Source organism: Mustela erminea, chromosome 3, assembly GCF_009829155.1.
Source record: "Mustela erminea isolate mMusErm1 chromosome 3, mMusErm1.Pri, whole genome shotgun sequence".
Classification (NCBI taxonomy): domain Eukaryota; kingdom Metazoa; phylum Chordata; class Mammalia; order Carnivora; family Mustelidae; genus Mustela; species Mustela erminea.
Genome location: NC_045616.1, coordinates 139,952,988 through 139,977,654, shown reverse-complemented (window position 1 = coordinate 139,977,654; position 24,667 = coordinate 139,952,988).

Here is a 24,667-nt window from a genome sequence, read left to right as displayed (position 1 = left end):
AGTTCCTATGACACACATACATTAAACTGAGAAAGCAGGAAATATGATTCTCCTAGAGGCTGGTATTCAACTACTTTGATTATTCTGCATAGTAAGTCAGGTTGGGTTGGCAGGTCATTATCGGATGGATATTGCCAACTATGGGAGAAAAATAGGGCAAAGGGGCCTTACGCTGAATAAACCCAAACATGTTCAAACCATGGGAAATACGTTATCAAATTCAAGACAAAAATTAGGGTGAGTGCTTTCAGCATCTATTCTAACTTAAGCACTGAATATTCATTTGTATTTAATGAATCCATGATTTCTGAAGAAAATAACATGATAAAATGAGGTAATAGACTTTTCAATTTGCCTTTGAGATGGCAGACTGATTTAAGGTTCTCTGGTCTCCCTGAATAGGTAACAATTTCTAAAAGACGCAGATGTATTGGCCAAATGTGACCTTAAAGGAGTTACCTGACACAATTCATCTCTTAATAGGACACAAATATCTTTACCACATCTGTGTAATTTTTAGAATACTGTTTTGATATATACTCCTTGATATACATAGTCGGCAAATTCGTTGCTCCCTCCAAAAACGTTCTACAGTTAAATGCAATTGTAATGAAATCAAAGGGCCACAGAGGTTTATGGCTGGTAGATACCATGGGATTGTCTTGCTGACCATCACTTCCACTGTATCTGTCTCGAGATAGTGTGGCCATTTCTGCTTTAATTTCCCTGTGTATGGGGAGCTTAGTAGCCAGCAAGATAGCCTACTCCATTCCTAAGCAGCAGGAGAGAGGGAAGAGAAAGCCTTATAAAAATAACTTCCACTTCTACTGCACTTTAAGAAGTTTACAAAATGTTTTTAGATCTGTCATCCCAATCTATCCTTAAGACACTAAGACCAAGTAGAAACTATTAATCCCACTTCCCAGATAGCAAAGTTGAAGCTCAAAAACATAAAAACATAAAATAATAGGATGATGTAACTTTCACATTTTCAGCTACGTAGTGAAACAGTTTATGTATCTGATAGACGTACACCTTTGAGATTTGCCTTCGTCCCCCACAAAATGCACCCCTGGCTTGAGGTAATTATTGCTTATTTTAATCTTGATGAGGCTCCAGAATCAGCACATCCTTCTGTCTGCAGACGTGAGGGAGTATAACTTACTACGACTGTCTGCATGGTCCCAGAAGAGCTCCTTCTACAGAGGATCTGTGTGGGTTCGGCATGTGTATTTAAATTCCACAAAGAAACATATGAATGACTTAACGTGTCTTCACAAGGAAGGATGCTACATGCAAAAGAGTAAGCTGAGTGATTTTTAAAAATGTCCTTTTGGGAGGCTCTTCGCAATAATTTTTAAAGTGACAGGCAATAAATGGTATCTCAAGTGCAATCACCATCTTAAAGTAAACTTCAAAGAGTAGAGTCCATATTTTATAGTATTTTCTGTCATCATCGGTATTCTTGAATGTGTAATTACTGTTCTACCATTCAGGCAGGAGTTACATATGGGGAGCCCAGTCACAAGCTTACTGATTTTCCATCTTAGGATACAAAAGAAGTCACTTCTTCAATTAGAGTACAATGACACTAATGAATGCACTCTGGTTGTTCCCTTTCTTACAAGACTTTCTTATCTGGCAGCTCCAGTGATGTGATGAGAAGGCGATTTGCAAGTCTGATTTGGAAGTTTTTGATCATAAGAGGCTAGGGAGTATAAAGTTTCTGCTTACCGTCTTAGGGACATTACGGAAAATTAGCTCTGTAATGTATTGAAATTATTCAGATAGAAATAGACTCTTAACTTTGTGATCCTTCCTTCTTAACATGCACAAGGACTGTGATGTAAATGAAAACTCCTATCGATATTCTCAAGAGACTTCTGTTTAGGAACTGAATCGCTTCAAACTTTGCATTATTCAGCTCTCTGGTCAGTGGGCAGGAATAGATATCAAGATATTTCCACAGTTTCAAATATTCTATTTCCCCTCTTGATGAATTTGAATCCACAGTTCTAAACAAGTTTTAATAATCAATTGCAAGGATTTTATGCAGAAGAATGAGCTAACTGATTTACTTTACCATTTTGTGCACATACATAGCGGCATCCGTCATAGCGCTCTCCCACATTATCTAGATTTTAAAACACTGAACATCTTGGAAGTAAACACTCACATCATTAAAAGAAGTGTTATTTCTGGTCCACATATATTAGAAGATAAAAAATCTTACTTAACTACGGTATTAAGCAAGCCACAACACTAAAGTATTATTCATGAAACTAGACATAATGATAAAAGCAATCTACTGATAATATCATGGGTAAGTAAATGTGGAAACAGTCAGGAAAATATTTCTTTGCTTTATGGTGCAAAGCAAGAATATATGCAGCCTATTGGTCCCTGAAAGACAGATGCGTACAATGTAGACTGTTCCACTATAGAGCACATTCTATTAGACAGTGGTGAGGCTGAACCTCATCAGTTTTTAGAGGGGCCACCTAAACTCCCTTTCCATCTGGGTGATTGAGAGCCCTGCCGGGTGGAGAATGGCCAGGTGCACTGAAGGAGAATAAGATGTCAGAAAGGCAAAAGGTAATTTGTTTTCTCCTCTGGGGTAACCTGGATATGTTCTTTTACTCCAAACTGTTAAGTTTCAAGGAAATATGTCTATGCAAGTCTTGAATTATTAACAAGTTCAACATCCATGTACCACCTAATGTGGATGCGTTTGGAGGTGGGTGAAGATCAATTTTATGTTTCTAATTTTTAATTGAGTCTAATGACCAGAAATGACCTAGAAGGCCTTCAGCCTCGGGAGGAAAAGCATTAAGCAGATCTGGGGAATGAGATACTTCTACTTGCATGGATATTTTTTATTTCAGACTCTGTCCCTGAATCTGCCAACATGACAATGTTCTCCAATACTAAAAAAGACATGCTCCGGACTTTTGCAAAGATGACACCTGCTTGACTGACAGCCTGTTCCTGCATATCAGTTCCTTGGCTTTAGTTACACAGCAATCTGTCAGCCATTTAGATGACAAGAACTCCTTCAACCATTAAAGAGTTAACTTGTTTTTTTAATCTCTACATAATTCTTGGGGTGGCAAAATTGCCTTCCAAAACAAAAAACACTATTTAAAGGTTAATTGCTTGATTAATGTATGTCTTCTCTGACACTTGCTCTTTATTTACACAGACAGAAGAATCTCCCACCGTACCTTGTTTTAAATCTCCTTGTTCACTGCTTTTGTTTGGTCCAAGGGATCATTTTTCATGGGTTCTCAACACAGAAATCAAAATGTTATACTACTTTTCTGTTTCTGTGGTTGTTTAAATGATCTGTTTGTATTACTGACAAAGAACTTGATGATTGAAAGTGAATCAGCCATTTCTCACTCCCCTCCAGGTGGGTAGAACTGGAAATTATTTCTCATCATTGAGTAAAAACATTTGACTTTTGGTTGGCATGACAATGACATAGGGCTCTCCTTGACTCTTTCCAAGGCAGCTGGAAAGTGAAAACCTTTCAGCTCAAGACACAGAGTCAATCTTTTACACTCTCGTTAACATTAAAGAAGGCCGTGTGGGCAAATTCACATTCCTAATAGTATGATTCATTCAGAATCAAATTAATAACCAGTATTGGGTTGTTTTTCCAGAGTAAAAGTAAAAGTAAAAAAATAATGCTACAAACTCAGATTGTATGTCTGGGAAGCATGACGGGCATTAAGGGCAAGATAGTATCTATTTATTTCATCTGAAGATTTTCCCAAGATCAGTGGTAATTCTGTAGAAACTCAAAACTGAACAGAGTTCTTAAATAAAAGTGGTCTTCCTCTGCTTTCCTTCATCTCCAAAGATTCTGAAACTTTCTGAAGAGATGGAAAACACATATGTTGGCATGAGCAATCAAGGAGAACTTTCACTTTGTAAACTGTATTTCCTAAGAAAATATCTTTTATATAACGTGTATAGGATGGAACTGCCAACTCTGGGTGATGAAATGGAATATGGTAGACTGGGCATGAGGGGGAAAAAATTGGAGGAGCAAAAGATAATCAGAAGAGAGGGTATTGTAAGCAGAAAGGTACTACTTATATTTTATATTTCTAAAGGAATCAAGAGAACATGGTTCATCCATGATAGTGATGTCATCTGTTTCTCTAAAATATCTACAAAGCTTTCTCTCTCAATATAACAAATCCAGTGAGAACAAACATTTTTATTTGCCTAAAAATTTGATTCCTTTTTTTATTCCTTAAAGAATGTGTGTGTGTGTGTGTGTGTGTGTGTGTGTGTGTGTGTGTCAGTAGTAAGAATTGAGGGTGAAAAACCTACCAGACAACTAAGAAACAGAAGACACTCAGAAATATCTTTCTATAAATAAATACAGAGAAAATCTGAATAACACATTAAAAAAAATATTTTAGAAGGACAGAACCTAGGAAACTTCAAAATAACACAATTTGTATCCTTCAGCTTTTAGAGATCATCTTTTACTGCTATGTGACCCTGTCTCAGTCTGTTCTGTTCAGCCTCCTATAACAAAATATCAGACTGGGTGGCTTATAAACAATAGAAACATATTACTCACAGTTCTGGAGGTTGGAAAGTCCAAGATCAAGGTGTAGTAGATTTCAGTGTCTGGTGAGAGCCAGCTTCTCGGTTCGTAAGTGGCCACCATCTTTTTCCCATGCTCTCACCTAACAGAAGAGACAATGGGATCTTCCTGGGGTCTCTTTTATGACGGCATTAATCCTATCGAATCAACTCCTACTAAAGGTTCCACCTCTGAATACCATGATCCTGGAGGTTAGGATTTCAACCTACGGGTTTGAAGAGGAACATTCAATCTAGAGCAGAACCTCTCCACAGGCAGTTTCTATGATAGCAGCTTGTTTCTTCAAGGTCATCAGTAAAGTCTCTCTAGTGCATGCCAACAAGACACAACCAAGTGTATGTGGGTAGATAGATGAGTAGATAGAGACAGAAGACAGATAGATAAACCCAGTAACGTGAGTAACTTCTCACTTGTGCCATATTCTGTTGGTTAGAAGCAAGTCACAGGTCCTGCACACACTCAAAGGGAAGGGATTATACAGGGCATTTCCAAGGTCTATCTGCCACACCTGTGAAAAGAATTTTCCACAAGCTCATACGCCAGAGAGGATTCCTACACATCCAAGGAGTCATTTCCTGGCAAGCAACCTCCCACTTACAGGTCAAATCAGTCCCACAAAAATACTTATTTCTGGTTCTGACCACGTCTCAAAACAAAATGAGAAATATTCTAGTATTCAATGGAATGTAGCTGTTCACCAAGGCATAACATTACTAAACAATGATGTGAACCTAGATGATAACTATATTTCCAAGTTTCTGCTGTTTGATATGATTCCAAGATATACTCAAAATGCTTCTCTAATGTTTCCTTTCTCTGATTGGAATGGTTTATTATTTGAAAAGAGCTGTAGACATGCAATTAAACAGTCTAATGAGGAAGTTAATATCTCTTCCCCGGGTCAGGATGGTAAAAGCTAGAACCCAGTGGTGTGCTTGAACAGTTAATAACTTAATTCCTTAAAGAATTAATAACAAATGTCCACATCTTTGTTTAATTGCTAATGTATACTTCCTTAATATGTGTTGCTCTCATGGATCTCTTATCCAAGAAATTGAAATGATCACCTGATAGACTGTTCAAAATAGATAAATCAGAAATTTTGTAAATAATGCATATTTTTCACAAACATTTCATTTAATAATCTTAAATTACATTTCTTTGCTATTATTTTGATGTAAGTCCAAGACAATTTTTAGTGTGTATAAGACTACTGATTGGATTTCCCTGTTGTCTTTTATCAACAAATTCATCTGTAATGCATCATCTATGATTTCTGGTTTACTTTTCTTTAAAGCAGACCAAAAACATAAAAAACAAAGTACAGATTTTGAAGTAAATCTTCTAGATTTTACTATTTATTTTACGTATGTTTTAGTCACATCTAATTGGATAGTAATTTTTAGCAACTCAGATCCACTGAGTCTTTCAAAAACATTTGACATGATTTTAAAGAAATCATCTCCCTTACATTTTATAGTTTATTATTACAGTGTAATTAATTTTCAAACCCATTGCAACCAGTTCAAATGACCAACCCTGACTAGTTTTTCCTTGTGGGTTCCATGTGAGCAAGTAGACTAGAGAGTAGTCTTGGCCAAGGCACTTAAGAGAGTGTTGGGCAAAAGTCAGCATGATTTAAGAAGGAACTGAGTGTTATTTAACCAGTAAATTAGTTAATAAGAATCATTTAAAAGAGCTTCTGCTACTGAATGCCAAAGATAGGTTAACTACCCTACACAGGAGAAAAAACGTGATTTCAATACAATTACTGTGTGAGGTACTCCTGCACTTATGTAATGTTTACAGCATACAAAGCATTGCTTCTTTTTTAACCTTAAAAAGCTTTTGATGTGAGCCTGGAATTCTGACAGTTGCTAAAGAATGGTGAGAAATTCACCAAGGTCCTAAGGTTCTTGCTTGATGATTTATGACTCACCATTTAGCTGAAAGTGCCTGTCAAATTCATATTTTAATAACAGCAAACATGAGGTTGAATTATAAAATAGTTTCCATTTGATCCAATTTATTTTATGTAGTTACATTCAAGAATGCATGCCTAGAAAATTATAGGGGTGTATTCAAGTCCCTTCTCCCACACCCCATATATAATCAGTCACCAAGTCACGCCACTCAAAACCGTCCATTTCTCCCCAACTTTACCATGTCACTGCTTTAGTATATTCCTCCTAATCTCCTGAAAAATTCTTTCTTCCTAATATCAGTCTTCCCCCTCTAGTCCGTATCCATACTGCTTCTGAAGTTCACAAATCTGCTTTTATGATTCTCATTTTTAAAGCCCACTCTGGATTTTCACATTCCAAAGAATAGTTCCTAAGCTCCTTTAAATAGAGCCAAACAGGACCCACACAATCTAGATTTACCATATTTACCAGCTTCATCTATGATTGTTCCCACTCACATTCTAAGTTCAACATCATAAATTCATCTCTATTCCTTCTCCAAATGCACATTGTATAAGTTTGTATCATGGCAAGCCTGTTCTTGATTCTCAAGCACCTTATTTCCTTAAAATCTTGGCACACTTACACTTATCCTTAAGATCAACTCTTTAAACCCTTACCCAAATCCTCCATGCACTTTGCTCACAATATTTTGGGCAGCTCTCTTTTTTACTGCACAAATTTTGTTGGACAAGTACTTACTGAATCCCAAATACTGGACTGGGTTCTACAGTTCTATTACGCTGTAAACTCCTTGACAGCAGGCACCACACCTCTTTCATTTTTACACCATTCCCAACTGTCTAATGCAGTACATGCATACCATGCACTGTATTTAAGTTTATTGGCTGAATGAATGAATATCAGTGCCATTAAATATAGCAATAAAGTCTTTTTGGAGATTTTATTAGGAAGTTCCCCATGCATTGTCTTCAGAGTTTTAGAAAATAAATGGGAACAACATTCTAAGTTGAACAGTCCTCTCAGTATCTTAGGCTTTTTGTAGTAACACAATTTTTCTATTCTTGCAGAGTTAAGATAATACGCCTCTGTTGATTTATTTTTTTTAAGATTTTATTTATTTATCTGAGAGAGAGACAAAACAGGAGCAGGGGAAGGTGCAAAGGGAGAGAGACAAGAAGACTCCCTACTCAGTGGGGAGCCAGACTTGGGGCTCGATCCCAGGACCCTGAGATCATGACCTGAGCCAAAGTCAGATGCTTCACTGACTGAACCACCCAGGAACCCCTGCCTGTGTTAATTTAAAATCTAAATGGCTGATTATGTCTTCATCCTATTCCCACAATGTGTTAAAGAGTAGAAATTATAGTAACCCGTCCACCACTTGGTATTACATACCCATGGTAAATAATCAGTTTGACCTAAATTTTTCATGAATTGGCTATTTCTTTTTTAGCCAGTGGACTACGAGTCATATTTACCCTTTCTGTATCTCCTATTTTAGTTGGAGTAGAAGGTAGATTAGTTCCATTTCCTAACACAAACATAAAACTCTTCATATCAATTTCAACTCAAGAGCACACTAAATTTCTTCATTTTTGCGCCACGTACCACTTCTAAAATATTTAGTATATTGATGGTATAATTGACATGTGATCAGAACTTGTCTATTCATTTTCCTTCTTAGTCAATTGAGGTTTACATCAAAGCTTTTGAAGATAATTGAAGATCAAAACTTTGTTTACTCCATTTCTTGAAAATCTCATTTGCCTTTGTTATTTGGCAAACTTTTAATGATAGGTGTTAAATTAACTGTACTATCTTGCCATGAGTGTAGCCAGTAGTTTTAAGACGATCCTTTATCTTTCAAAAGAGTAGAGATGAGAAGGGGTAAAGAGCCAATGTTTCTAAATTAAGCTGTGATAAAAATGAATTTTGTTATTTCTAAATATTTTGACAGAAAACTGCGGTGAAACACTAGCTGTGAACACTAAGATATTTTATTGACTTGGAAACATGGTTCCAGAGACCAACACTATTAAAAATGTGCAGTTCTTCAGGATGCGCTATATGTTCGGTTATTCAGTTAAATCCCTGAAGATGATGGAACACTATGATCCTAAGAGTTTCTTATGGCCATTAATTTTCCAACAATATTTTCAAACACTTGAATCAGTGTCACATGGACACTTCGAAAAGCACAATTATAAAATTTAGAATTCTGGGGTGCCTGAGTGGCTCAGATGGTTGAGTGTCTGCCTTTGTCTCAAATCATGATCTCCAGATCCTGGGATCGAGCCCCATGTCAGGCTCCCAACTCAGTGGGGGGTCTGCTTCTCCCTCTCCTTCTGCCTTCCCCCCATTTGTGCTCTCTGTCTCTGTCTCTCTCAAATTAATAAATAAAATCTTTTTTTAAAATCTACAACTTTTCAGCAGGCAATGTTAGTAATTTAGGGGCCCAATGTACCATCATAGCTATTTGGCAAAAAGGGACAAAGTTTTCTAAAACCAAGCTTATCTTCATAAATGCCCTAGCTATCTAAAAATTAAAAGGTATAAAATTATCCTAATTGAAAATAAAGAACTAATGAATTGATAATACCAATTAAAAAGAAAGGTGGAAAAATAAGCACTGGGTTATCCCAGCAGAATAACACAGCGTGGAGGAGCATGGAAGACAGGACATACGAAGGAAGGACTGAGAGGATTTGACAGTTCCAACAACAGACTGTTCAGTTGCATCCAACATCTATCCCCATATGTCCCTTGGTAGACATGCCAATATCTATAGCATAGTTTCTGGGGTTTTTTGTTTTTTTTTTTCAAATTGAAGTATAGTCTACATACAATGTTACAGTAGTTTCAGGTGTGTAACATAGTGATTCAACAAGTTTATGTGTCGTGCTATGCTCACCACATGCTATCATGTGGTGATGCTACCATCTGTCACCATGCAACGCTATTACAATACCATTAGTTATTGTATCTTTTATTCCCATGACTGACTTGCTCATTCCATAACTGGATGCCTATTGTATCCTCTACCCCTTCACCAACTCTGCGCCTCCTCTACCTGCCCTCCTCTCTGGCTACTGTCAGTTTGTTCTCTGTATTTAGGGGTATGATTCTGCTTTTTGTTTATTAATTCATTTGGGTTTTTTTTAGATTCCATATGTAAGGAAAGTCGTATGGTATTTGTCTTTTTCTAATTTATTTCACTTGGCATAATACCCTCTAGGCCCACCCAAGTTGTTGCAAATGGCAAGATCTCATCCTTTTTTGTGGGTGAGTGATACTTCATTGTGTATATAATGTACCTTCTTTATCCTTCCATCAATCAGAGGACACGAGCTGTTTCCATACATTGTAAATAATTATTGTAAATTTATAACTTTGTATTGTAATTATCATACCTATTGTAAATAATGCTGCAATAAAAATGGAGCTGTATATTATCTTCAAATCAGTATTTCATTTTCCTTGGGTAAACACCCAGTACTTAAAATTACTGGATCACATATTATTTCTATTTTTAGTTTTTTGAGGAGTTCGTACTATTTTCCACAGTGACTGCACCAATTTACATTACCAACAATAGTGCAAAAGGGTTCCTTTTTCTCCACATCCTCGCCAACACTGGTTATTTCTTGTCTTTTTGATTCTAATCACATTGACAGATGTAAGGTAATATCTCATTGTGGTTTTGATTTGCATTTTCCTAGTGATAAAGTGGTACTGAGTATCTTTTCATGTGCCTGTTAGCCATGTACATCTTCTCTGGAAAAATATCTGTTTGGGTCCTCTGTCCATTTTTAATCAGATTATTTCAGGTTTTTTGATGTTAGGCTCTGTAAGTTCTTTATATATTTTGGACATTAACTCCTTACCAGACATATCATTGTCAAATATCCCTTTCAGCAGGTTGCCTTTTCACCTTGTTGATGGTTTCCTTTGTTATGCAAAATCTTTTTATTTTGGTGTAGTCCCAGAGTTTATTTTGCTTTTGTTTCCTTGTTTTAAGAAACATATTTAGAAAAATGTCATGGCTGATGTCAAAAAAAATTACTGCCTATGTTCTCTTCATAGGAAATATATTTAGAAAAAAGTTAGATTGATGTCAAAAAATATATCGCCTATGTTCTCTTCTAGTTCTGTTCTATGAGTCTTATGGTTTCAGATCTCACATTTAGATCTTTAATCCATTTAGGGTTTATTTTTGTGTGTGGTGTAAGAAAGTGGTCCAGTTTCACTCGTTTGCATGTCATGGTTCAGTGTTCCCAGCACCATTTATTGAAGAAACTCTTTTTCCCCAGGGTATATCCTTGCCTCCTTTGTCAAAGATTAATTGTATTAGTGTATAAGTGTAGGTTTTATTCTGGACTCTGAATATTATTCTGTTCCATTGATATATGTGTCTATTTTTGTGCCAGTAACAAACTGTTTTGATTACTACAGCTTTGTAGTATATTTTGAAACACGGAATTGTGATACCTCCAACTTTGTTCTTTCTCAGCACTGCTTTAGTCATCCAGGTATTTTGTGGTTCCATGCTAATTCTAGTATTACTTCTTCTGATTCTGTGAAAATGCTGTTGGGATTTTGACAGGGATTGTACTGAATCTGTAGACTGCTTTGGATAGCATGGACACTTCAGCAACATTAATCTTTCAAGCCACACATATAGAATATTTTTTCTACTTGTTAGTGTGGTTTTTTTTTTTTTAAGATTTTATTTAGTTATTTGACAGAGAGAGATCACAAGTAGACAGAGAGGCAGGCAGAGAGAGAGAGGGAAGCAGGCTCCCTGCTGAGCAGAGAGCCTGATGCGGGACTCGATCCCAGGATCCTGAGATCATGACCTGAGCCGAAGGCAGCGGCTTAACCCACTGAGCCACCCAGGCGCCCCCTCTACTTGTTAGTGTTTTATTCCATTTCTTTCATCAGTGGTTTTTCAGAGGATGGGTCTTTCACCACCTTGGTTAAAATTAATTCCTAGGTAGCTTATCCTTTCTGATGCAATTGTCAGTGAACTTGTTTTCTTAATTTCCTCTTTCTGCTATTTTTTTTTTAATTAGTGTATAGAAATACAATTGAGGGGGCACCTGGGTGGCTCAGAGGGTTGGGCCTCTGCCTTTGGCTCAGGTAAAGATCACAGGGTCCTGAGATTGAGCCCCGCATCGGGCTCTCTCCTCAGCAGGGAGCCTGCTTTCCCCTCTCTCTCTGCCTGCCTCTCTACCTACTTATGATCTCTCTCTCTCTCTCTGCTAAATAAATAAATAAAACCTTTTAAAAAATACAATAGAGTTCTGTATTAATTTTGTATCCTGCAATTTACCGAATTCATTTATTACCTCTAATGGTTTTTTGGTGGAGTCTTTAGAGTTTTCTACATATAGTATCATGTCATCTGCAAATAATAACGGTTTTACCTCTTTCTTACCAATATGGATGCTTTTCTTTTTCATGTCTGATTGCTGTGGCTAGGATTCCAGGATTATGTTGAATAAAAGCAGCAAGTGTGGATATCCTTGTCTTTTTCCTGATCTCAGAAGAAAAGCTCTCAGTTTTTCACCATTGAGTGTGATGTTAGCTGTCAATTTTTCATATACAGCCTTTTTTATGTTGCAGTATGTTCCCTTTATACCCACTTTGTTAAGAATTTTTATCATAAACAGATACTGAATTTTGTCAAACGCTTTTTCTGCATCTTAAGATGTTCATGTGATTTTTATCATTCATTTTGTTAATGTGGTGTATCACATTGACTGATTTGTGAATATTGAGCCAAATGAAGAAATTAAAGAAGAAAACAAAAAATATATGGAGACAAATGAAAATGAAAAGCACCACAGTCTGTAGCATAGTTTTTTTAATGACTAAATGAAGGGTAGCACTAAATAAAAAAGAGAAAGCTGCTGCAGATCCTTGAGCCAAAAATTACATAAAAAACAAAACTGTTTTAAAATAATTACATCCTTTGCACTCCCAAGCTTAGAATTCTGACATATTAAAACTAGGGAGAAGTTTCCAGAGGTAGTGTGCAAGTGATTATCTAAATTGAACCACATCTGAGATTTCTCTTCAAAACCCTTTTAGCCAGAGACTTCCAAACACGACTCCTCAATCTCTACCCCTGCCTTCTGCACATAGAGGGACAAAGAAGAAGGAAAGAAGCCAAAACCTCTGAAGCTGAGAAGCTGCTTTATATAATAAAGACATCAGAGAAGAGAATGGAGTTAAATAAAATCTCATTGATCCTTATTATCCAATTTCATTGGCATCGTGGGGTCTAAAGTTTGGGTAACATAACTAAATTGCTTTATGGTGTTCATATTTATTTAGTAACTTGATCTAGGTTACTAATATGTTTGCAGGGTAAAGTTTGAGGTTAATGCATGATTAACATTTCCTATATAATAGCACTATCTATAGTATTGTTGACCACCATTCATCCGTCAATTGCAGGATCTAAGTCTATCCTTCTAAAACAATTAAAAATGTATTTGTTTTGATTATTAGGTACTCCAAGGACCAGTCAGGACTTTTTTGGTTACAACTAACCATAAGCCAATTTGAATTAACTAAAGTAAAGAGGAATTGCTGAATCAAAGGAAGAGCTGCCCAATTGAACATTCCTCACAGATATTCCAAATAACAGCACATCTGCCACCGGGTGCATGATCCTGGGAAGAGCCATTCAAACTGCTGAGAAATGGAAAGTCACCCAGGATGTACCCACTAGAATCCTCTTCACATCCTAGTCCCACTATTTGCTGGTAACATTTTCCTTTGTTACTTCAAACTTTGGGGGGACAGAAGTTAAGAACATACACATATGTAGAAGACAGAGAAATAACCTTCCTCCTTTCCATTCCACTTCCTCCTCCCCCACCCTATATTGTACAAAGGTAAATATTAAAAGAAATTTTGTCTGATTTAATACAATACTGAGGAAATCAAAACCCACTTAAGTAAGATATATATGCTCTTTATGCTCCATAAATTTACTTCCTAATTTTAGTCCCACTAAATAGTTTCTCTTCCATGTGTTTCAGTTAACGTCTCACTGTTCCCCTTCCGGAACACCAACCTATTGCCTACTTGAGATGCTAGAGAACTATGCGGGGAAGGAGGCTTCTTCTCATGTTGAGGAAGCATGTCATTGGGCCTCTCCAACCCCCAAGAGTCTTTGCTTCTCTCATAGTCTCGAAAGCATATTAAGCATATGATAAGTGAAGGAAAGTGGGGCTCTGTGAGCCTGAGCTCCCCTTATTTCTGGGTTTTTCTCCCCAAAATTCTCAAAACTGGGTAAGTAAAGGTGAGATTCCTCTTTGATATCATTAGTTCTTTTTCTACAACAGAAAAAAAAAAATTCTGTGATACAAACATACTAATTAAGGGAAACATGTTTTGGATTAATAGATTGTTCTAAAATTATCCTTTTAGAGTCATTATCTTTCAACACATGCCCTAAGTTCCAGCCACCTTAAACCTTGACTTTTGCTCATGCTTCCCTTCTTGGAACGTACGTGTCCCATTTTCTTACCTGACTGATTCTTCCTTGTCCTCTGAGACACATCTGAAGATGACCCCTGCGCCCTGCCAGCCCCCAGATAACTTTTATTTCTTTGTCCATGCTGGAGTAATAGCTCCACTGACCTTCGCTCTCACAGTGTTGGGGCTGCTGTCTGTATCAATGCTGAGCAGTAGAAATATAACACAAGCCACAAATCCAAGCTGCACATGTAACTTTACATATTCTAACAGCCATATTTTAAAAAACTAAAAAGCAATAGGTGAAATTAATTTTAATAATATATTTTATTTAACCCAATATTCTAAAAATATTACCATCTCGGGGCACTTGGGTGGCTCAGTCAGTTAAGTGTACTATTTTTTACTTCAGCTCAGGTCATAACCTCAGGATCATGCGACAGAGCCCCACGGCGGGCTCCACGCTCAGCATAGAGTCTTTTGGGATTCTCCCTCTCCTTTCCCCTCTGCCCCTCCCCTTGTTTGCACATGCACACTTGTGCTCTCTCTTGTTTGCTTTCTTTTGCTCTCAAATAAATAAATAGATAGAAAAAATCTTTAAAAGATATATAATACCATCTCAACAGGTAATCATATGAAAATTGTTAGTGAGATTTGGGGGGGTTCCAAACCTCTAGAATCCAGTATGTACTGACATCTGCAGCACATCTCAATTCAGGCTCGCCACATTTCAAGTGCTCAGTAGCTACATGAGACTACTGGCTACCATACTGGACACCTTGTCCCTGTGTGGTAGAGGCTGTGTAAGCCCGACCTACACCAGGAGGCAATTGGAACATGTTTATAGAATGAAGTTTAAAGAAAAGTTCCTTTGAACACAAAGTTACAAATCCTGGTGAATATTTAACACTTTTAGGAGTTCTCGTTCCAGGAAAGAATCCTGATTCAGTGTTAATTAAGTCATTCATGGGGTGGGGGGGAGTGAGAGAAATCCAAAAGAAAAATAGCAAAGAACAAAATGAGGCTAATACAATATCTCTGCCACTCAAGAAGCTCTGCTGAAAAACATTTTTAGAATAGTTAGAGGGTTGGTCTGCTCAAAAGAGATAGGAGGCTGAATTGCTTTTCTACATCTTTCTGTTCTGGAAGAGGAAGGAAATTTACTGATGTGGTTGGCAAAAATATGTAGCAAATTAGAAATCTCGCAGGAATTAGCAAAAGACAGTTCTCCAGAAAGGTGTTAGCTCATGTGTGGGGTAAGCTCCTAATTACGGATCTGCTGCCAAAGGGAACAGACTGGAACTCACACAAGAGCCTTTTGAACACATGGGGTTTTTCAAGAGATGTATTAAGGACTCTCAAATTTAAAGTTGTTTGAGGCTACCTTCTGCCCAGGTTATATGAGTGCAACTCTTTGAACCTCTGGACTCAGAAGGGGAAGGTCTTCTCACTAAAAATAAATGCATGTAAAGTTTTAATCACATATGAATGGAACAGAAGGCAGATACAATATTAGGGGAGAAGGCTCATTTGTGTCTTGGTTTTCATTTTATTGTTCTTATTTTAAATTGTTCATTTCCATACCATTTTCATAAGAATATTTTAAAGCACTTTTGCTATCCCATAAACTAATACTTTTGTATTTGAAAAGCAAAAATTAGCAGCATGGAGTGGTTTTATCTGGAGGATGTTAAGTCTTCCATTTGAAATTCTTGGCATAAATAGGAAAACAGCCAACTACTGGTGAATACCTACCACCTGCAGCTGTAATTGTTGATAGGAGTTTAAGGGAAGTAGTAACAAATTCAATCCACTTCGTTTCTGGATAACATCACAGAATTTTCTCTAGTAAATACCCTGCTAATTTTAGTAAAAGTGTTTGATTTGCTTGGTTCACCAAATGCCAACATTTATTCAATTCCACAGAGAGGGGAAAGAACAGGCCATTGTTTGGGTATTATATATTCATAGAGAGTCTGATTAAAGTACCTGTAGTTTCAAAATGCAACAAGGCCCTTATCTGTGTATGTATCCAACTTTTAGTTGTTGAGAAAAAAATGGGAACCGGAATAGCACAGTAACTGAAATCTATAAACAATCTAAAATTTCTCTCTAGCAAAATGTTTTCCCCATCACTTCTAAGAAGCAACAAAAAGGACGGATTTCAATTCCACCATGGATTTCTTATGGACTCCATTACCCTTGTTATCATTGTCCCCATTAGCACAGATAATTGAGAAGTATGTGTATCTCACCACTAAATGATGAAATCTCAGTCTTTACCTCCCACCCAGCACAAATTGCTGCTCATCCTTAGTAAATAGCTATTTACAAAAATGATTTACATGCTTATGCACAAAGCTGCATGCTCTATATTATGGTGACATTCTTTTAAGAATGTTTTTTTAAAACTAGGGATATGGAAACTGGAGTAATAAGAGTCCTCCTGAATTAGAAGGCTAACTGTTTAAGTGAGATGATCCCTTAGAAAAATGTCAAAGATTTGTATTCCGTAAGGCACAGTGGCATCTGGATGCAAGTCAGTATGGAATGTGGGTCAAAAAAAAATTTTATTTAAATAGAGTCTAAGGCAGAAAAGGGTAAGAGAAGGAAGCAGTTAACTAAGAAAGGCCCATACTGCACTTTTAGTATATTGTTCATCATTTCGCCCTTAAAAGAAGAAAAGAAAGGCCATTTTAGATGGTCTTGTCACTCTGCACTAGACTTTGAACCTGAGCTACTAATGATATTTTGTTGGAAGGTCAGAAAGAATCCTAAAAGAGCAATGCTAGAAGGCAACATTCAGGGAGGAGAGGTGCCAAGTGCGAGTATGGCAGGCCACTGTTGGCGACAACAAGACTCGGTTACTACTGTGTTTTAGAAAATCAGGAACAGATGGGGAATTGATCACTTAAGTTCCGGCCTTTATGGTAATAAATAAATCCAGGATATTACTACAAAACATGGGTTTGAAACAGAGGAAATAACTGAAGGAATGTTTCCAAAAGACCAGCAAACTGAGGGTCTTAGTAGAAACAGTTTAATTCTTTTTCTGGTTTAAATCATAGATCCTGGCTATCATGAACACGGCTCAAATTTCTTTGAGTATTTTAGCTATCCACAGTCTCTCTCTGAAATTACCCTTTTTGAGCTATACAATTGTGATGCCTGCTTTTCCTTAAAAAATTAGGTCAGTATGGTGAAATAAGGCTAGGCTTTGGGGTCAAATTGGCAGTCTCCTTTACCCGTTCTGTAAAGGAACTGACTCACAGTGTCTGTACCGTCCTCTGTAAAGCGGGGATACCGACATCAATCTCACAGCATTGCTGGTGGGATTAAATGAGATCATGCTTATGTACTCTCTGACCAATGGTGAAGGACCCCGGGACTTTTTCTTCCCTCCCTTATCTGGTTTATTTCTTGGATGTCTCCATCCTTGTTCTGATTTAGGATTTTCTACATTTCAGTATCTTTCTAGACTTGCCCACCCATGTTTAAAACAATCCCCCAAATTGCACTCATTCCGGTCCATGAGGCTTTGCTCAGTTAAACAGATTAGAACCTTAGAATCACAGACATTCCCTCCCCAGCACAACCAGCTAATCTCTGGGAAGTGCAACTCTACCTTTGAATCGAGTGGGATGATGGCTCTTTCTTTCTACACCTCCCAGCCCAATTAGGCCCTTTAAACAAGTGAACCTGGGGAGAAGGTGCTAAAGGCATCAGAGTCTGGGTAAAGGCCAAGACTGTTTATTTTCCCTCCTTCCATCTGCTCCAGTTGTTGCCAGGAAACACCTAAGGGAAGGAGTTTCTGCAAGTTATAATCATGGAAATGCAGCTTCCCTCTCATAAATTTTTTTTTCAGAGGGGTAATTTAATGTGTTAACCCTTTTAGGAAGATCTCTCAACTATAAGAGCTCTTGTCCAGAATTACTGATTTCTTAGTAGAATTTCCTATAAATTAGCTCACTGAGTTTTTAGAAACTGCCTGTGTGGGTTTTAAGAGTCACAATTTCTCATTCGGTTGTCGTGCTAGTTGTAACCTGTCAAGTTATAAATATCCAAGTGAGCTCTTCCCTATTTTTAAATGAATTTTTTTTTTCAATCAGTTGCCCTAAAAATATAGTCAAGATACAAAGCCAGCAAATCTAGTAAATTCTTCCAGTTGCAGTTTTTCAGAAAAGTCATTTTTTATAGTTTGTAGCTTATGTATTCATCATGAATCTGAAATAATCATAAATCCACATAAATGCTGTAACCAGTGGAGGATAATCCATTAGACTGATTGACTTATTCATTCAGTACCATGTGAAGCACCTTCATAATAAGTACTAATTCCCTTCAGAATGTTTGCTAAGGGCAAATGGCAAAGGTAAAGCTGAAAGTCACTAACACACAAATCCTAATCCTTTGTTCCATGACTGCTTGAGCGTGGTCCTTGGACCTGCAGCAGCGGCAGCATCTGGGGACTTGTCAGAAATGCAAATTATGAGGACCAAGCTCAGACTTACTGAATAAAACAAAAACAAAACAAAACAAAAAAACCTCTGGGGTTAGGGTCAAGCAATCTGCTATAATAAAGCCTTCATGTGATTTGGAATTTCAGAATTTTCAGAATTTCACACTAGAACTTTAGATCGACTGCTCTAAGACTCTTTTCCTTATAAAAAGCAATCAGTTCTTTCTCTTAGTCACCTTATATCTACATGACAAATACAACTGCAGACTTAGCAGAATCGAACTGTTTAACAGTTTACGTATCTCTCTGGGTTCCAGGCAGAATCAACACAGCATTTTCATCATGATGCTACAATCCAGAGGCAGCCCTGTTGTGTACCTAAATCCTGCCCACCTTTCAGGGCACTTTGAAGGAAAGGTCTCTACACCTGGTGGATTCTGTGGGGTCACTTCACCCCCACATTCTCTCACCGCTCTTGTATTAACCCCATCTTGGTAATTACTGCAATTCCTAATAATTTGTCTGTAAGGGTACAAACGATATAATGTTCCCCACTGGATGTTTGAAGTCTACTGTAATGCTCAACATTTTATAAGTGATCAATATATAATAATGAATAAATGATGCCATATACAAGCAAGCAGATGTAGTCAAGAGATTTACAGTCCAGGTACAGTATAACTTACATACACTGCTTTCAGAAACTCTAGGATAAGAGGAAATAATAACTTTTTAAGATTTTTAATCTGTTTTTATTTCTATCAATTAACTGTTTTATTATAGTTTTTAAATGTGGTCAGCATTCAAAAATTCATTTATTGAAGTGTAATATTTGACCTTAGAGCAGTCAGTTTCCTTGTGGAGTTTCAATACTCATTTGAACTAGGGCACAGTTTGATTTTATCCACATCAAAAGATAACAAAAGTGGTAGGTATATGATGTGGAAAAAGACACTGTGCTTGGACTCCAAAATATAGATTTCGGGCCTGTTTCCAATACAAGTAATCTGTCTTGTTACTTTGGCAAAAACAATTAACCTCAATTTATTCCATCTGCAAGATGAGATTTAATGATATCTGCCCAAGAATCAAAGAAAGTGATGAATATGAAATTGCTCTGCAAATTGGAAAGCACAATACAAGATGAGGCAACACTATGTTACCATTTGGAAAATGGTCTAGTTGGGCTAACCAAAACTTAATTAGCTTAATCAGTAGACGTAGAGAGTCAAGATGGCACAAGGAGACAGACCAGTTTTCTCTACAGTAAAAAATTATATACAGCAAAATGTACCATTGGACAAGAAGATCCAGTCCTTTTTCCTTATTAGCATAACTGTTCTTCCACAAAATGACATTTTTCCAAACTTCCAGGCACTGAAGTTGCCTAAACTCTTCTAACAGTCTTTGATTAGTAACCATACACCCATGCTGAGTTTTTAATGAGAATTCTAAACTAAACTAAATAAATGAATTTTCATTATACACTAAATTTTTAAAAAATATCAAAGAACAGAAGTAAAATTATGAATATAAAAGTTATATAGAAACTAGAAAATAATCCTGAATGAAGCAAAGTTTAATCTTATTTTAGACCAAGAAATGACTGAAATCTCTTTTCTCTCATTATCTAAATCCTAACCTTGTTTTAAGTTCAGTTTAAGCCCCATTTTTGCCATAAAGCTTCCAACTTTGCAACCTGATAATGACATTTTCCTTTTACTATGTTCTTTAATGTTTTGTGACTCAGATTGTTAATATTCTAGAAATATCAACATTTGGTCCTATATTTCCAAATCTTCCTCAGAATTAGAGTCAATGAACCTTAAGAAGTGATATGTGGGATATTATGCTTCCTCCACTTCTTTCCTCCACTGGAAAGCCCTGGAAGGCACAGATGGAATTTTCTGAAAATATAGAAGCAGAATGGAGCCTGGAAATCTGTACAGACAAGAGATGCCCTAGAAAACTGACCCCAACATCACTGATGTGTGTGTGAATAGGAAATATACTTTAGCATGTAAATCCACTGAATTTAAGAATATATTTATTATCATAGCTTAACCTTTGCTATCCTCACTAAGACAGGTGTGTAACAGGCATTACACAAATTCTTGGTTAACTACATGTTATTCTGCAATTTACTCAATTTCAAAACTTTAACAGAATTACATTTATAAATTAATGGATTGAACACGCAATGTTATATTTGACCATGGATATATACATGTGGTAATGAAAGAAGTACTATGAGAAAATATTTACTTTCTCTATAATGGGGAAAGGGAGAGATTCCAGAAAAGCTTACTAAAACAAGTAATACTAAATAAACGTTCATTCAATAAAATCATAAATTGTGATGCACACTTGCTTTGTGCCAAACACTGTGCTAGTTGTTAAATTTTGAAGAAGAGAATTTACCAGAAAGAAGAAATAAGGAAGACATTCTAAGCACAGGAACCAGTATGTACAAAAACCAGGAGGTGAGAAACAAGGGGATTTATTCAGAATCAGTACACTATTTCGTATTGCCAGAGTGTAAAACACAACGGTAACAGGAAATAAATATGGAGAAGCAGTCAGTTCAAGATGGATTCCATGTACCACAATAAGGAATAAGCCTTTAACAATGGAAAAAAAAAAAGAGACATATCGAATCTATATTTTTAAAAGATGACAGTCTTATAATTTTTGTTTAAGAAGTGATTGTGATCAAGCCCTGCATCAGGCTCCACACTCAGTATGGAGTCTACTTGAGATTCTCTTTCCCTCTGCCTCTGCCCCTCCTCCTGCTCTCTCTCTCTCAGAAATGAATAAATTGATCTTTTAAAGAAAAGAAGAAGAAGAAGTGATCATGAAATAAGAGATCCAACCACAAGGCTACTCTAAGATGGGTAGGACTGAGAGATGGGATGAGTGTACTGGCAGATATTCAACATCCGGCTTTCCAAAACTCCGATTTCTGGCCATTTATAAGCTCCCAAATGATGTCACTGACCAGTAAGAAGGGAAGAGAGGCTCACAATTGTACAAGCCAGCTTCAGCACATAACTGATGTTGGATACCACCACTTACTACCTTCAAGTATCTGGCACACATTATGTGCATAATAAATAAACATTTGTTGAATACATTAAAAAAACAAATGCTTATGGAAATAGCAAAAGAAAAGGAAAGTATATATAGAAATATATTTATAAGTAGACTCAGAATTAGATGATGGCTAGAGATACAAAAATGATTGCTAGGATAATAATAACAGGAAAGATACTTAAACGCACTAAACTTCAGTCTTATCTATCAAATGAGTATAATAATACTCTCCTTTAGCACAGTGTATGAAGTGTATTTCTCAGTGTATTTTCTCAGGCAGAGGAAAGAGCATGTGCAAAGAATATTAAAAATATGGGTGCCTGGGTGGCTCAGTGGGTTAAAGTCTCTGCCTTTGGCTCGGGTTATGATCCCAGGGTCCTGGGATGGAGCCCAGCTTCGGGCTCTCTGCTCAGCAGGGAGCCTTCATCTCTTCCTCTCTCTCTTTGCCTGCCTCTCCGCTTACTTGTGATCTCTATCTGTCAAATAAATAAATAAAATCTTTTTTAAAAAAAGAATATTAAAAATAAAATAACTTAACTTTTTAGAGGTAATCCTGCATAGTTTACTATAGTTAGAGCATCAGTCATGAAAAATGAATGGAGGAAGATAAATTGAACAGAAGTCAAGGTCTAGATCTTTGAGGGATTTTATACCAATACCAGCACTTGTGGACTAAAGACTGTACGTAACAGAGTATCCTAAATTTCTGGGTAACATAATCAAATGTGCATGTCTGTATCGTTCTGGGTACCATGGAAAGGGTGAGATGTAGCAGGGAAGCCTGGTGAAGTAACAAACCTATTTCAATAGTTTCAACTAGATATAAAAATTAGGCTAAGCAATTTGTAGAGGGTTTTGAAAAAAGTACAGAGACACTCAGAAAATAAAATCAGCGGGACTTGGTGATCTATTAAACATGGAGGGTAAGAAGAGGGACAAATGAAGGTTATTCTGCATGCTTTTTCCAAGATTACACAGATATATACCACCCAATAGGAATGGTGGCAAAAGAAGAAGAGAAGGTTGGATAAGGATGTCCAAAACTGATCTTTAAATTTGTTGAGTTTGATGTTCTTACGGATACTCAGGTGGCAACTCCAGGAAGTCTCTATTTCCTAGACGGGGTTAGGGTTAAAATTCCTTTCAATAACAAGTGTCTCTCAAAAACTCCTATTTTGGTGAGTTTCTCCAACCATTCTGTAAAAATCTGTGAACTGATTACCAAGGAGTACTGGGAAACATAAATGCACCTCAGTCATCCCAAAATTCCAAGATGCTAAAAGAGAAAGAAAAATCAGAAGTAAGTATATATTTCCTACCATTAAAGAAAATAATGCCATCTAAATGTTCAGAGTCTAGTTACAAAGATGAAGTTGGGTGAAATGTCCTAAAATGTCTCTTCATTCTCCCATTCTTCAATTCTAATCCTACCGTTAGAGAAGACTAACGGAGCCTTCCCATATCTGCCTTCTCCACATAAAACTAGAAACAGTTTTAGAGATAATAGTTTCCTGGGTAGCTGTTCAAAACCAGAAAGTGGGGCAGTAGAGATCCAAGAGGAAAAATTTTTTTTAAGTATGCTTATTATAGCCCACCAGGGATGTTATTGGAATGGTAGCAAAAATGTCTTTAGAGAGCAGAGAAATGTTCATTGCTTATTTTATAAATCTCCCCCAAAGTTCCTGAGGCTAATTCTATTCTCACCCAGAGTTCAAAGTCTGACCACCAGACAGTGTGGTTTGAAGTAGAAAAGTAGGATGGAACAATTTCTATACTTTGAAGTCCAGAGAAAGAAGGATCATTTCAGGGGCTTGAAGCACACACACCAAACACTCTTTCTTTCCATCACCACTGCTATCAAAGAGCGAAGTTGAATGGAACTTTAAAAACCTTAGAGGAAAATTACCTTGCTGCTTTCATATCTAGATTTGCTTCCTCTCAAATTATAATTCCACTCTAATATATAAGACCTATTTTCATTGCCTAAAACATATTTAAGTTTATAAAAATGAGAACGTGCAAAACATTGTTATTCCATATATCTGGAGAGGCTGAAATATTTTGTGTAGTGTTGTTTCCAACCAAAAAAAAAAAAATATGTACATTTTAAGCCCAAGAGATCTAGAGAGGTACCAGTTGCAAGTAATGTTACAGAAGACCACAGTAATGGCGTCGGCCTGCAGTTACTCCTTCCCGCCAGCAAGCCAGGCCCTGGGCTGTGTGCTCTGCACCCACTACCCTGCACTAGGTTATTACCAGACCTTCCTGTTTCTCCTCTTACACTCTCCAGCCATCTTTTTAAAGGCAACCAGAATTATTCGAATTGCACATCTTTATAAATAATGGTTAAAAATTGACTCTCCAGCAATAAATGGCTTTCTCGAAACTGTGCAACCCATGGCAGGGTTTCAGAAGAATAACCTACAATGCATTTGATTAACAGGCCTGGTGGTTTTCATGTAAACTGGTTGACAGCAGGAATTTACTTGTCGTTCCTAAGATCCATGACATCATGAAGCCAAGTGCCACGCACATAACTGACACTCAGCTGGCCCTTTACAGAGATTTAATATCACCACTCAAAACATGGCTACGCATTCAGAATCAGTCATTCTGCACATTCAAGTAGTCTCCGCCAATTATGCGAAACAACAACAACAAAAAAAGGGAAAATGAGGAAAGATGGTTCTGGCGTTCGCACGTACAGCTCCCAGAGCCAGAAAATAAAGATTGGCATTAACTGAGCTGATGCTGAGCGAGGAGAGAGACGAGGCTGGAAGAACCGTGAGATCAAGTGGACATTAGCACAAAACTTGAAAAGGAGAATGCAACTTTAAAGCAGCTTGGGAGTGAATGAGTTCTAAGTCTCTTGTGATGCGTGTCTCCAGAAGCCCCCCTGATCTCCACGTGACTGACATTGATGAGAATGACCCTAAGGCAGGTGGGAGGCTGGTGGGGTTTGTTGTCCTTGTTGTTGTTGTTGCTGTTTCCTCGACTTAAAGGAAAGTAGTCTGAGGTGTCAGTTGCTGCGCGGCTAATCTCGTCCAGGCCAGCAGGAACGGAGCACGA